The sequence below is a fragment of the Bos grunniens genome, chromosome 7 (genome assembly GCF_055505025.1).
Source record: "Bos grunniens cultivar Pamir isolate PY7600 chromosome 7, Bosgru_T2T1.0, whole genome shotgun sequence".
Lineage (NCBI taxonomy): Eukaryota > Metazoa > Chordata > Mammalia > Artiodactyla > Bovidae > Bos > Bos grunniens.
In genome coordinates this window covers 97,765,358-97,777,783 of record NC_141171.1, presented here as the reverse complement: position 1 = coordinate 97,777,783, position 12,426 = coordinate 97,765,358, and the positions used below count along the sequence as shown (strand labels likewise).

The following is a 12,426-nucleotide window of genomic DNA, read 5'->3' as shown; positions in this document are numbered from 1 at the left end:
TGTTCATGGCTGCCTTATTTACAATTGCCAAAATATGGAAGTAACCCATCCATCAATAGGTGAACGAATAAAGAAACGGTATATGTGTGTGTGTGTGTGTTCACACAATGGAAAACTATTCAGCCAAAAAAAGAATGAAATTTCATTTGCAACAGTATGCATGGACTTGGAGAATATTATGGTCAATGAAATAAGACAGATAGAGAAAGACAAATACTGTATGTTATCACTTCTATGTGAAATCGAAAAAGTGAAACAAGCTAGTGAAAATAACAAGGCAGAGAAAAAAATGCTTTCTTCTGAAATATGATACACTTGACTCCTGTTAATATAATAAGGGGCTTCCCAATATAATAAGAAATAAAATGTATTTATTAAATGTTCAAGAAATTATTATTTAATATAAAAAGAAAGTATTAAATTGTAATTACTTCTATTTATTTCACAGGTATTTCACAGTCAGAACAAACCTAAACTAGGTTTTGTTAGAAGCTGAAAACAAAGCTTCAAAAGATCATGAGGAAGGAAAAGTAAAAATAAAGTAAAATACAATGTTTAACTTATGTGAAACTAGATAACTAATTAACATGGTTAAGCTATTTCTAAAGATGTTTTTCTTTTGTTTTGCTTGTGAGCATAGTATTCAAAGTGATTTGCCACTCTACACACAGACACCACAAGATGGTCAGTATCAAAATCAGACTGATTACGTTCTTTGCAGTCGAAGATGGAGAAGCTCTATACAGTCAGCAAAAACAAGACCTGGAGCTGACTATGGATCAGATCATCAGCTCCTGATGGCAAAATTCAGGCTCAAATTGAAGAAAGTAGGGAAAGTCACTAGGCCATTCATGTATGACCTAAATCAAACCCCTTGTGATTATACAGTGGCGATGATGAATAGGTTCAGGGGACTAGAATTCAGATCCAACATGCTCTGGATCATAGAAAAAGCAAGTGAATTCCAAAAAAATCTACATCTGCTTCACTGACTATGATAAAGCCTTTAACTAGGTGGGTCACAATAAATTGTGGAATATTCTTAATGAGATGGGAATACCAGACCACTTTACCTGCTTCTTGAGAAACCTACATGAAGGAGAAGAAGCTACAGTTAGAAATGGACATGAAACAATGGACTGGTTCCAAATCAGGAAAGGAGGCTATATATTGCCAAGGCTATATATTGTCACTCTGCTTATTTAATTAATATGCAGAGTCTAATATTCAGAGTACATCATGTGAAATCCTGGGCTGATTAAATCACAAGTTAGAATCAAGATTGTCTAGAGAAATATCAACAACCTCAGATACAAAGATAATCCCACTTTAATGGCAGAAAGCGAATAGGAACTAAAGAGCCTCTTTGTGAAGGTGAAAGAGGAGAGTGAAAACACTGGCTAAAAACTCAACATTCAGAACATGAAGATCATGACCTCCAGTCCTATCACTTCATGGCAAATAGATGGTAAAAATGTGCAGACAATGTCAGATTTCATTTTTGGGGGGCTTGACTGAGCGACTGAACTGAAAATCAATGCAGATGGTGACTGCAGCCATGAAATTAAAAGATGCTTGCTCCTTGGAATAATAACTATGATGAATAAAACTAGACAGTGTATTAAAAAGCAGAGACATCACTTTGCTGACCTTTGCTGACAAAGGTCCGTAAAGTCAAAGCTATGGTTTTTCCAATAGTCATGTATGGATGTGACAGTTTGACTATAAAGAATGTTGAGTGCTGAAGAATTGATGCTTTCAGACTGTGGTGCTGGAGAAGACAGACTCTTGAGAGTCCCTTGGACAGCAAGGAGATCAAACCAGTCCATCCTAAAGGAAATCAGTCCTGAATATTCATTGGAAGGACTGATGCTGAAGCTGAAGCTCCAATACACTGGCCATCTGATGTGAAGAGCTGACTCATTGGAAAAGACCCTGATGCTGGGAAAGATTGAGGGCAAGATGAGAAGGGGTCGACAGAGGATGAGATGGTTGGATGGCACCACTGACTCAATGGACATGAGTTTGAGCAAACTCCAGGAGATGATGAAGGACAGAGAAGCGTGGCTGTGCTGCAGTTCATGGAGTCTCAAAGAGTCAGACATGACTTTGCAATGGAACAACAACAACAGTGTTAGACTCTTCTGAGCATGGTTACTTTTCCCTAGCTTCTGCTCAGGGCTCAGAATCTCACTGTAGGGCTAATTAGTCATATTTGGGTATTGTGTCTTAGTATAAGAGTCACTTGGTATTTTTTTCATGGATGATGAATCCCTATATATGTTTATATGCATATATACATCTGCACATGTACTTACACATACCCACATTATTAATTTACCTGATCAGTTAGTAATAATTTGAAATTTGCTTTTCAAATGTACTTTTGTCTTTAAACTTTAATGTGTACTCTGCATATTAAAGGCAGCATAATATCAGCTATCTTTAAACAGGGATGTTTCATTGGGAAAGAAATGGACAGAGATGGACAATGAGTATGTCTAGACCTTCTAAGTTATACCGTAACTTGCAATGGTCTTTCTATTTTTCTCTCATTTCCTGTCTCTATTTTTTCCCCATCCATTTTTAGAGCTAACTTGCCAAAGTTTTTTCTATGCATATTTACTCATGCCATAAGTGCTTTTCTCTCACTTCCCTCACATAAATCAGATTTTGGCCTAGTACAGCCTTTGCTATACATCTTGGAGTATGGTGATTTAGATAAAAATTCAATCTTCTTTTGCATAAGGACAAGATATTTAAATTTCCAAGGTTTTATTTATGCAAATATCAAAAATCACGAGTGACTATGAGTCACTATGAAATTTCAAAATCTCCTTTTAGCTGTAGTTAATAATTTACAGATTGAAGAATACTTGCTGGATTATGATCAAGCCTTCAGACAAGAGGATGCTAAGATGATAGCTTTTCACTACTTAGTATCCATTTATATGATATCACTGAGACTTTTGGCATAGAGTTCATGCTCAAAATGTTTTTAACATCTGTGTGACTATTTTTTTTATGACTAAAGATTCAATATTTATTAATCTCTCAAACCCCAGTTGGGTTTCTGAATACTTTCTTTGAGGAGTGCACAAAATATAATCTCAAAACAAATTACAAGAAGTGTAAGGTAGAGGTTTTTAGTTCTAAGAAATGCAAGAGTTCCTGCTATGCTTAGGGAGTTAGATTTAATGTAGTGAAATATTTTGTATGTCTTTGCATTATCTTTCACTTAAATCTGTCATGCAGAATGCAAAGAAAGTTGAAAATCTCAGCAACAATAGGCAGATTAGATTTAGAAAGGAATGAATTGGTGCCTGTTTTATGATATATATCACAGTAAAGTGGGTTTCCAGATTCTCTGTTTTTCAGAAATGCATAACCCATGATGGTAGACATATTAAAATTGCCTCTGGGAAATAAGGATGACATTCATTTGACATAGAGGAGGATATTTAATCTCTGTAGGTACATCACATTGGGGGAAAGCAGTTTTTTCATTTGGGTTACATTTATTATCATTTCTGAACTTTTGATAAGATGGTTAAAATGAACAGATCAACTGGGCTGCAAGCACACAGAAGGCTATGGTTATAGGCATGAAATAAACAGTTACTAACAGGGTTTTCAAGATAAATGAATATACTGAGCTGGCACCAACCAGAAGGCTAATTTGGAAACAGCACAGAGAAGGTTTAGTAAGAGGAATGTTATTTTGGATGAAACATTAATACAAAATGCATAATTCCAAAAAAGGTTGTTTTGTTCCTGCTATTTTTGTTTCTGTTTGATTTTGCTTGAAGCTGTCATGAATGGCCCCCTCCATGGATCACAGCCTTGTGGTGAAAGGGCTTGTGTAACTCAATGAAGCTATGAGCCAAACCATGCAGGGCCACCCAAGATGGACGGGTCATAGTGAAGAGTACTCATAAAATGTGGTTCCCTGGAGGAGGAAATGGCAACCTACTTCAATATTCTTCCGTAGAGAACCCCATGGACAGTATGAAAAGGCAAAAAGATATGACACCGGTGAAGATGAGCCCCCCAGGTTGGAAGGTGTGCAATGTGCTACTGGGGAAGAGCAGAGGGCAATTACTATAATAGCTCCAGAAAGGGTGGAGTGGCTGGGCCAAAGTGGAAATGACAATCAGTTGTGGGTATGTCTGGTGGTGAAAATGAAGTCCTATGCTATAAAGAACAATAAACCTGGAATGTTAGGTCCATGAATCAAAGTAAATTGAATGTGGAAAAGCAGGAGATGACAGGAATGGACACAGACATCTTAGGGATCAATGAATTAAAACGGACAAGAAGGGGAAAATTTAATTCAGATGACCACTATATCTATTACTGTGGGCAAGAATCCCTAGAAGAAATAGAGTAGCCCTCACAGTCAATGAAAGAGTCCAAAATGCAGTACTTGGGTGCAGTCTCAAAAATGACAGAACTGTCTTGGTTTGTTTCCACGGCAAACCGTTCAACATTACAGTGAATCTAGTCTATGCCCCAACCGCTAATGCCGAAGAAGCTGAATTTGACCAGTTCTATGAAGACCTACAAGATCTTCTAGAATATTTACCAATGAAAGATGTTATTTTCATCATGTGTGAGTCACTAAGTCATGTCCAACTCTTTGCAACCCCATGGACTGTGGCCTGCTAGGCTCCTCTCTCCATGGGATTCTCCAGGAAAGAATACTGGAGTGGGTAGCCATTCCCTTCTCCAGGGGATCTTCTTGAAGCAGGGGTAGAACTTGGGGTCCTTTTCATCAGGGGATTGGAAGTCAAGAGATAAATGGGGTAACAGGCAAATTTGACCTTGTAGCACAAAATGAAGCAGGGCAAAGGCCAACAGAGTCTCATAGAGAGAATACATTGGTCACAGCGAACATTCTTTTCCAACAACCCAAGAGACCACTCTACACGTGGACATCACCAGATGGTCAAAACTGAAACGAGATTATGTTCTTTGTGGCCAATGATGAGAAGCTCTATATAGTTAGCAAAAACTAGACTTGGAGCTGACTGTGGCTCAGATAATGAGTTCCTTATTGCAAAATTAAGACTTAAATTGAAGAAAGTAGAGAAAACTACCAGACCATTCAGATATGACTTAAATTGAATCCCTTATGAATACACCATGGATGTCACAAATATATTCAAGGGGTTAAATCTGGTAGACAGAGTACACGAAGAACTATGGATGGAAGTTTGTAACACTGTACAGGAGGCAAAGAACAGGATCATCCCAAAGAAACAGAAATGCAAGAAGGAAAAGCAGTTGTCTGAGGAGGCTTTACAAATAGCTGAGGAAAGAAGAGAAGCAAGGCAAGAGAGAAAGGGAAATATATACCCAACTGAATGCAGAGTTCCAGAGAATAGCAAGGAGAGATAAGAAGATCTTCTTAAATGAACAATGCAAAGAAATGGAGGAAAACAATAGAATGGGAAAGGCTAGAGATCTTTTCAATAAAATTGGAGATATCAAGGGGACATTTCATGTAACAACAGGCACAATAAAGGAAGAAAGGGTAAGGAACTAACAGAAGCAGAAGAGATGGTGAGAAAACACAGAACTATACAATAAAGGTCTTAATGACCCAGATAACCATGATGGTGTGGTTACTCACCTAGTGCCAGACATCCTGGAGTGTGAAGTCAAGTGGGCCTTGGGAAGTATTACTACAAGCAAAGCTAGTGGAGGTGATAGAATTCTAGCTGAGCTATTTAAAATCCTAAAAGATGATGCTGTTAAAGTCTTGCACTCAGTATGTAAACAAACTAGGAAAACTCAGCAGTGGCCACAGGACTGGAAAAGGTCAGTTTTCAATCCAATCTCAAAGAAGGGCAATGCCAAAAAGAGTTCAAACTACCATACAATTGGGCTCATGTAACATATTAGCAAGATAATGCTTAAAATCCTTGAAGGTAGGCTTTAGCAGTATGTGAACTGAGAATTTCCAGATGTACAAGCTGGGTCTCAAAGGGGCAGAGGAAACAGACATTAAATTGCTGACATTCATTGGATCATGGGGAAATCAAGGGAATTCCAGAAAAACATATACTTCTGCTTCACTGACTATGCTAAAGCCTTTATGTGGAAACTGTGGAAAATTCTTAAAGAGATGGGAGTACCAGACCACCTTACCTGCCTCCTGAGAAACCTGTATGTGGGTCAAGAAGCAACAGATAGAACCAGACATGGAACAACTGACTGGTTCCTAATTTTGAAAGGAGTATGTCAAGGCTGTATATTGTCTCCCTGCTTATTTAACTTCTATGCAGATACATCATGTGAAATGCCAGGCTGGATGACTCAGAAGCTGGAATCAAGATTGCCAGGAGAAATATCAACAACCTCAGGTATGTAGATGACACCACCCGTATGGCAGAAAGCGAAAAGGAACTAAAGAGCCTCTTAATGAGGTTGAAAGAGGAGAGTGAAAAAGTTAGCTTAAAACTCAGCATTCAAAAAACTAAGCTTATCGCATCTGGTCCCATCACTTCATGGCAAATAGAAGGGAAAAGAGTGGAAGTAGTGAGATTTTATTTTCTTGGGTTTCAAAATCACTGTGGACAGTGACTGAAGCCATGAATTTAAAAGATGCTTGCTTCTTGGAAGGAAAGCTATGACAAAAAGCTATGATAGTGTATTAAAAAGCAGAGATATTACTTTGCTTACAAAGGTCCATATAGCCAAAGCTATGGTTTTCCAGTAGTCATGTAGTATGTGAGAGGTGGATATAAAGAAAGCTGAGGGCTGAAAAATTGATGCTTTCAAATTGTGGTGCTGGAGAAGTACTCCTGAGAGTCCCTTGGACAGCAAGGAGATCAAACTAGTCAATCCTACAGGAAATCAACCCTGAATATCCATTGAGAGGACTATTGCTGAAGCTCTAATACTTTGGCCACCTGATGAGAAAAGAGATGTCATTGGAAAAGACCTTGATTTAGGAAAGATTGAAGGTAAAAGGAGAAAAGCAGGGGATGAGATGGTTAGGTAGCATCACCAACTCAACGGACATGAATTTGAACATACTCCTGGAGATAGTGGAGGACAGAGGAGTCTGACTTACTATAGTCCACAAGGTTGCAAAGAGTCAGACATGATTTAGTGACTGAACAACAGAAATGATATCAAGAATAACAAGTGATGTTACCATAGTTTTTTCTCTTATAGATATTTTTTACTCAGGGTATCTTTCATGCATGTATATTTGGTGTCCATTATTCAATTAAAGGGATATGTAAACAAATTCCCATTGTCTGCTTTTATAGCCTAATCAGCTGTTAAGTGTAGGAGTTTTAACCAATTATTTCTTAAACTTTTTAATTAAAATTGTATAATTTAAAGTGTGCAACATGATGATTTGACATACAGTAAGACTCGTACATTTGAACTTTTAGGTTCTGAACTTTCAAACACATGTTCATGTGTCCAAACAGGTAAGTTAGTTCACATATCTGATGTACATTGAAACGTGTGTGCAGCCTTTTTACGATGGTTGTGCCTTTGTGAACTTTACTGTACAGGACTTAGAAAGTACAGTGGTATAGTGTCTTTATTTCAAGTCCAGGATGTCCTGGAAGCAAGTGGAAAAGCAGTGGTGATGTAGCTGGTACAGATAAGAAGCATCAAGAAATAGTTATGGAATTTAGAAAGATGGTAACAATAACTCTGTATACGAGACAGCAAAAGAGACACTGATGTATAGAACAGTCTTATGGACTCTGTGGGAGAGGGAGAGGGTGGGAAGATTTGGGAGAATGGCATTGAAACATGTAAAATATCATGTAGGAAACGAGTTGCCAGTCCAGGTTCGATGCACGATGCTGGATGCTTGGGGCTGGTGCACTGGACGGCCCAGAGGGTTGGTATGGGGAGGGAGGAGGGAGGAGGGTTCGGGATGGGGAACACATGTATACCTGTGGCGGATTCATTTTGATATTTGGCAAAACTAATACAATTATGTAAAGATTAAAAATAAAATAAAATTAGAAAAAAAAAATTGAGTCTTATAGAATGTTAAGAAACAGTCTGTTATATATTTAGTTATTTAAAAGCAATTCAAATCAATAAAAGAAAAAAAAATTCTTCCAAAAATTAAAAAAAAAAAAAAAAAGAAATAGTTATGGAAACAAAAGTCAAAATAACTGAGTGTGAAGTAAGGAGAAATGATGGTAGACATCGCCTATTCTTATAACATGAATCATTCAACCACTGGAACAATTCTAAAGAACAAGGACAAGATCATGCGACATATGAAGTCTGCTGTGCTGATGATGTAGACAATAATATCAAATAAATGTGGAAAAGTGATGGGCGAGATGGAGAAACTTCTCTGTGTGTGGATGCAACAGCATCAAGCCCTGCTCAACTTAACGCTGATTTGAAAGCTAACAGCTTTTCTGAAGACTTAAAGAGGAAACACGGTGAAGAATAAGAGAGTATGACTTTTAATGCCGGCCATGGCTGATTTTATCGATTCGAGGCTAGAGCCAACCTTCAAAACATAAAAGCAAAGGGCGAGGCCGCGAGTGTGCCCATGGTAGCTGCCCGGGAATTTCCTGAAATGCTTTGAGATATTATTGATGAAGGCACATACAGTGATGACCAAGACCTGATGGAATCGGGGGCCCAGAGAAAGGATCAAGAGAGGCGAGAGAAAGCGGAAGTCACTGAAGAACTGAAGGGATTCATGATGCAGGGAATGACAAGGGGATTTTCAATATTTGAGGAGGTGGTTAGTTTTTTGAGGCACAGGACCTGAATGTAGAACAGCACATGAAGGTTGCAGCAGCCATTCAGAATGCAATCCAGCGCTACTGAGCTATCAATGGCTAGAAAGAAAGAGACACAACACAGAAATCACTGTATTGTTTTTTTTTTTTTTAAAGAGGGCAGATTGAATGGCAGGGAACCGAACGTGTACCATCAACGTCAGGTATGAGTGAAACTGCAGCTTGCCCTTCTTCTCTTGTTGCTGACAATCCTTCAGCTCTGCCGTCTCCCACCTCTTTTCCCTCCTCCAGTCAGTGACTCTTCTTGCCTGTTCACTTGATGCCAGCCCCTGTGTGCCAGCTCTTGTACTGTACTACTGGAATTTTCAAGGTACTGTACTGTAAGGAAAAAAAGTTTCACTTTTGCATTTGTTCATTTTTATGCATTATTTGTGTGAAAAATATTACAAACCTATGACCGTACAGTACTGATTGTGTCAGTTGGGTACCTAGGCTAACTTTGTTGGACTTATGAACAAACTGGAACTCGTTGGTGGGTAGAACTGTCCATATGCATGGAGAAAGGATTACCACAGAGAAGCTAATTAACATATCGTCTCATATTTCCATTTTTTGTACATAATGAGAGCCCCTAAAATATACTATTTTAGCAAATGCTTCCTCCACATTGTGGCAACTATAAACAATGCTGCTATGAACGTTGGCATGCATGTTATCTTTCCAAATTAGTGTTTTTCTTTTCTTTTTTTTGGATATATATACACCCAAGAATGGAATCGTTGGCTCAAATCGTAGTTCTCTTTTTAGTTTTTTGAGACACTTCCATACTGTTTTCCACAGTGATTGCACCAATTTACATTCCCACCAACCATGTACAAGCATTCTCTTTTCTCCACATCCTCACCAACATGTATTATTTGTGGACTTTTTGATGGTAGCCATTCTGATAGGTGGGAGGTAATATCTCATTGTGGCTTTAATTTACGTTTCCCTAATGATTAGTTCTAATGATTAGTTAGAACTGAACATGGAACAATTGACTGGTTCCAAATAAGGAAAGGAGTACATCAAGGCTGTATATTGTCACCCTGCTTATTTAACTTACATGCAGAATACATCATGAGAAATGCTGGGCTGGATGAAGCACAAGCTGGAATCAAGATTGCCGGGAGAAGTATCAATAACCTCAGATATGTAGATTTCACCACCCTTATGGCAGAAAGTAAAGAAGAACTAAAGAGCCTCTTGATGAAAGTGAAAGAGGAGAGTGAAAAAGTTGGCTTAAAACTCAACATTCAGAAAACTAAGATCATGGCATCCGGTCCCATCACTTCATGGTAAACAGATGGGGAAACAGTGGAAACAGTGGCTAACTTTATTTTTCTGGGCTCCAAAATCACTGCAGATGCTGATTGCAGCCATGAAATTAAAAGATGCTTACTCCTTGGAAGAAAAGTTATGACAAACCTAGACAGCATATTAAAAAGCAGAGACATTACTTTGCCAACAAAGGTCCATCTAATCAAGGCTGTCCTTTTCCAGTGGTCATGTATGGTGGTGAGAGTTGGACTCTAAAGAAAGCTGAGCACTGAAGAATTGATGCTTTTGAATCACGGTGTTGGAGAAGACTCTTGAGAGTCCCTTGAACTCTCAAGGAGGGAGGGAGATCCAATCAGTTCATCCTAAAGGAAATCAGTCCTGCATATTCATTGGAAGGACTGATGTTGAAGCTGAAACTCCAACACTTTGGTCACCTGATGCGAAGAACTGACTCATTGGAAAAGACCCTGATGCTGGGAAGGATTAAGGGCAGAAGAAGAAGGGGACAACAAAGGATGAGATGGTTGGATGGCATCACCAACTCAATGGAGATGAGTTTGAGTAAACTCTGGGAGTTGGTGATGGACAGGGAAGCCTGGTGTGCTGCAGTCCATGGGGTCGCAAAGAGTGAGACTCAACTGAGTGACTGAATTGAACTTAACTGAATAATTAGTGATGTTGAATATCTTTTCATGTTCCTGTTAGCACTTTTTATGTATGTTGATGTATGTTGTCGATGTATGTTGGATATTAACCCTTTATTGGTCATATCATTTGCAAATATTTTCTCCCATTCAGTAGGTTGTCTTTTTGTTTTGTCAACGATTTCCTTTGCTGTGTAAAAGCTTTTAAGTTTAATTAAGTCTGATTTATTTTTGATTTAGGAAATGCATTAGGAAATGGATTGAAAAACATATTGCCATGATTTGTGTCAAAGAGTGTTCTGCCTATTTTTTCCTATAGGAGGTTTATGGTTATTTGGTCTTACACTTAGGTCTTTAGGGCTTCCCTGATAGCTCAGCTGGTAAAGAATCCACCTGCAATGCAGGAGACTCTGGTACGATTCCTGGGTCAGGAAGATCTGCTGGAGAAGGGATAGGCTACCCACTCCAATATTATTGGGCTTCCCTTGTGGCTCAGCTGGTAAAGAATTTGCCTGCAATATGGGAGACCTGGGTTCAATCCCTGGGTTGGGAAGATCCCCTGGAGAAGGGAAAGGCTACCAACTCCAGCATTCCGTTCTGGAGAATGCCATGGACTGTATAGTCCATGGGGTTGCAAAGAATCAAACACGACTGAGCGACTTTCACTTCACTTTCATTTTAGGCTTTTAACCCACTCTGAGTTTACTTTTTGTATATTCTGTAAGAGAATGTTCTAATTTCCATCTTTTATATGTAGCTGTCCAATTTTCCTGGCACCACTATTGAAGAGACTGACGTTTCTCCACTAGCACATTCTTGCCTCTGTTACAGATTAATTGATCGAAAGCGTGTGGGTTGGCACAAATTTAATTTTTTTATGAAGTGAAAAATTGTCTAATTTTGCTTGATTTTCTATGCTCATATCTTTTTCAACCACAAACTCTTGTGCATCAAGTGTTCTATTAATTTATTTTTCCAGAAGAAGTATTTCCTTGAGCCCTCTGACCTGCTTCAATCAGGACTGTGTACCCTCTGATTGCAGGCATGCTAAGTTGCTTCAGTTATGTCCAACTCTTTGTGACCCTGTGGACCGTAACCCTCCTGGCTCCTCTGTCCATGGGATTCTCCAGGTAAGAATACCAGAGCGAGTTGCCATGCCCTCCTCCAGGGGAACTTCCTGACCCAGGGATCGAACCCTCTGTTCTTATGTCTCCTGCATTGGTAGGTGGGTTCTTTACCACTGGTACCACCTGGGAAGCCCTAAGTCTGATTACTCAGCAGTCATTGTGGCATCTTCTGTCACCACCATCCTGGGACTCACCTCTTCTTCCCATGCTCCTCTTGTTTCCTGTGAATTTTCATCTTTGTTTCAATTTTATTTTGGTAGATCATCTCTGTCCAGAAGATCCTTGAGAAAGGACACGTTGGGGTAAGAACTTTGAAACTTTTTCTCATGTGAAAATGTCTTTACTTCTCTTCCTTTTTACTGATACTTCATCTTGACATTGGATTCTTTCCTTGTTTTTCATTGGAAATCTGAAAGCTCTTCTCTTTTGACTTTGAGTGCTCCCAGTTTCCAAAGTTACTGCTGACAAAAACCTGAAGCCACGTTAATTTCTGTTCCATTTTAGGTGATCACTCTTTGTCTCTCTGGGACCTTGTTGAACCTTCCCCTTGTGTTCTGAAGTATCACAATGATGTACAGTGATAAGATC

General features: G+C 38.9%; 1 long non-coding RNA gene across 2 annotated transcripts in view; it reads left to right on the top strand.

Annotated features, from left to right (window-relative positions):
• The window catches only part of LOC147370019 (uncharacterized), a 66,735-nt gene that overhangs the window by 42,816 nt on the left and 11,493 nt on the right, over nt 1–12,426 (top strand). Inside the window, exons 2-3 of one of the 2 annotated variants that reach the window (XR_015168309.1) lie at nt 11,754–11,841; nt 12,099–12,140. This is a non-coding gene — a long non-coding RNA (uncharacterized LOC147370019). Of the gene's footprint in view, nt 1–11,690; nt 11,842–12,098; nt 12,141–12,426 lie in introns of both variants that reach the window. The other variant, XR_015168308.1, reaches the window with a different exon arrangement.